Source organism: Capricornis sumatraensis, chromosome 17, assembly GCF_032405125.1.
Source record: "Capricornis sumatraensis isolate serow.1 chromosome 17, serow.2, whole genome shotgun sequence".
Taxonomy (NCBI): domain Eukaryota; kingdom Metazoa; phylum Chordata; class Mammalia; order Artiodactyla; family Bovidae; genus Capricornis; species Capricornis sumatraensis.
This window is the reverse complement of record NC_091085.1, coordinates 58,467,069-58,469,873: the sequence shown is the minus strand read 5'-3', so window position 1 is coordinate 58,469,873 and position 2,805 is coordinate 58,467,069. Positions and strand designations below refer to the sequence as shown.

General features: G+C 50.2%; 1 non-coding gene across 1 annotated transcript; it reads left to right on the top strand.

The window, feature by feature from the left end:
• Nucleotides 1-2,148: 2,148 nt before the first annotated feature.
• Nucleotides 2,149-2,222, top strand: TRNAS-GGA (transfer RNA serine (anticodon GGA)). The gene has a single exon. It is a non-coding gene; the product is annotated as a tRNA-Ser (tRNA).
• The last annotated feature ends 583 nt before the right edge of the window (nt 2,223-2,805 follow it).

Genomic DNA, 2,805 nt, shown 5'->3' with positions numbered 1-2,805 from the left:
TAATTTTGCAACAATAGTTTGGAGCCCGAAGGGGGAAAGATCTGGAGCTAAATGCATAGGGAGCTGGCAGAAATGCAGGCATAAAAATTCAACCTGCAAAGGCCGCAGGAGTTTTCCAACCGAAGAGTGATTCTGAGCTGAAGTGAATGAACCAGAACCGAAAGTCTCAATTTCCTTCCTGCGTTGTAGGAAAATTGGGACTCTCAGTCCTCTCTGGGTTCCAGTGGAAACAATTGTCTGCTCCCTTTCAAATGGTGAAACCAAGAGTGGGAACATTTCGTGCCCGAGGCTTTCTCTTGTGTCTCCTCCCATATCTTCTCATCACAGCCTTTTTCCAAGCCAAGCATCACCCAGCCACCCCTGCCCCCACTGCTGCATGGTCAGAGGACAATTTTAAGTTCCGTGAAAGTGACTTTGGTATTTGGTTTAGAAAAAAAAATGGCTTATTTAAGTCAATTTGAGCCTCCCCCAGGACAGCCCATGAAAAAATGCCAGAGGAAGGTGGGTCTCTGCCTTGACACCCAAGCAACACAGTCCTGCCCCCTCAGATATGATGGTGCGTGCCAGACCCATGGGACATGAGATTTGGTGTCTGCTTCCAGTCTGCTGTTAAAAATGTCTTATCCTGGGGCTTCCCTGGAGGCTCAGTAGTAAAGAATCCGCCTGCCAATTCAGGGGACCCGGGTTCGTTTCCTGATCCGGGAAGATCCTACATGCGGCAGGACAACTAAACCCGTGTGCCGCAGCCACTGAGCCAGTGCACTAGAGCCTGGGAGCTGAAACTACTGAGCCGTGTGCCTAGAGGCTGTGCTCTGCAACGAGGGAAGCCGCTGCAGTGAGGAGCTGGCGCGCCGCAGTGAAGAGCAGCCCCGCCCGCCTCCACTGGAGAAAGCTAGGGCACGCCAATGAAGACTCAGCACAGCCACACATTAACTGATTAAAAACACAAGTGATTCCTTTTAAAAAAGTGCCTCGTTCCCTCATCTGACAGATGTGCGGGTAGATGAGGTTAACAGAGAAGTAAGCTCCGTGTTCCTGGGAGGAATAGAAATTTACAAACCCCAGGTGCCATGATTAGCTGCATTAAGGCGGGAGCCATGCATGGCAGGCGTCCCTCAGACCCCCATCCCCTCCTCCTGAAACCTCAGTTCATGTCAGTGCAAAGCGGCAGAGGGCTCCTTGCCAGCCTCTGAGAGGGGTCAGAGGTGCCCCGAGAAACAGATCTCTGAAAATAGAATCCGATAGAGGAGATTCAAGTGCTTCTCTGGGACAATTAAGGAAGTCCTGGAAAAATCAATTTGTCCCCATGCCTTTGAAGCTGGCTGTGACAAAGAAAACTGAAATTCTGTTCTTCCAAGCGGTAGGAAACCTCTGTGCTCTGGGTGTCTGGTCCTGAAAGAGGCTGTATCTGGTGAAGTACAGGCGAAGGGGGCTGCCCCTGCTCAGGGAACCAATAATAGGGCTCCCAGAGGGGGTGTTTTGGGAATGCTTGGGGGCCAAGGGTTGACATATACACTTTAGGGCTGTGGGTTTTTTTTTTTTTTTTTTTCACTTTTTAACATCTTTTATTGAATTTGTTACAATATTGCTTCTGTGGTGTTTTGGCCACAAGGCATGTGGTATCTTAGCTCCCAGACCATGGATGGAACCCGTAGTCCCTGCATTGGAAGGTGAGATCTTAACCACTGGAGCACCAGGGAAGTCCCAGGACTCTAGTTTTTAAATGATGTTCTATGATGGTCCTAGGGGGGAGGATGGGGGTGCCCAGGGGATAGTAATGCCCTTGAACTTGGCTGTGGGCGGTAGGGGGACTGCCCTGAGTCTGGGACTTAGGGAGCTGACTCTGGCCAGGCTCTCCCCTCAGAGGACACGAGTCCAAGGGTGGGTGTGAGAGGAAGCCCCTCCCCTGCCCCACTCTCATCCTAGCCCTGGCTCCAGACAACTCCTGATACCTGGGACCCCAGATTTCCTGGTACCCGGGACCCCAGAAACCCTGCCCAAATATCCTGGGCCTGCGATAGACCACCTTGCTGGTGTGTGGGTCTCCAGATGTGAGGGGTGGCCCACAAGAAGCTTCCAGAGGATGTGAGTGGGGCTGGGTGTGCAGAAGGCTCTTTGTGGTGCAGAATATATGCTGTATACCTGCCATCCCCTGATGGCTCAGAGGTTAAAGCGTCTGCCTGGAATGCAGGAGACCCAGGTTCGATCCCTGGGTCGGGAAGATCCCCTGGAGAAGGAAATGGCAACCCACTCCAGTACTCTTGCCTGGAGAATCCCATGGAGGGAGGAGCCTGGTGGGCTACAGTCCATGGGGTCGCAAAGAGTAGGACAGGACTGAGCGAATTCACTTCACTTCACCTGCCATCCAGTACAGGTACATGCTGTGTGTGTTGGTACGTGTGTGTATGGGTATGGGTGTGTGTGTGTGTGTATGTGGATATGTGTGGGTGGGTATGTAGTTGAGAGCATATCATTCTATTTCCACTTCCCTCTGTTAAACATTTTTTTGAAACTTTCTATATTCTGGAGTATACTTGATTAATCATATTGTGTTAGTTTCAGGTGTACAGCAAAGGGATTCAGTTTCCATTAAAATTTATTTAAACTGGAAGTTGGGTTTTTCTAACACCCTGTTGGCATCTTTGGAGGTTATTCTATGCATCTCAGTGATTTAAAACTGAGCAGGTGTTAGAGTTGGTTCTACAAATATGACCAGGGGTAGAAACACCAGAAAACACTTGGAAAGACGCTGGATATCACCCAGATGCAACGTGCTGTGGTTGCTACAGTGATTTCCTTGCTCAT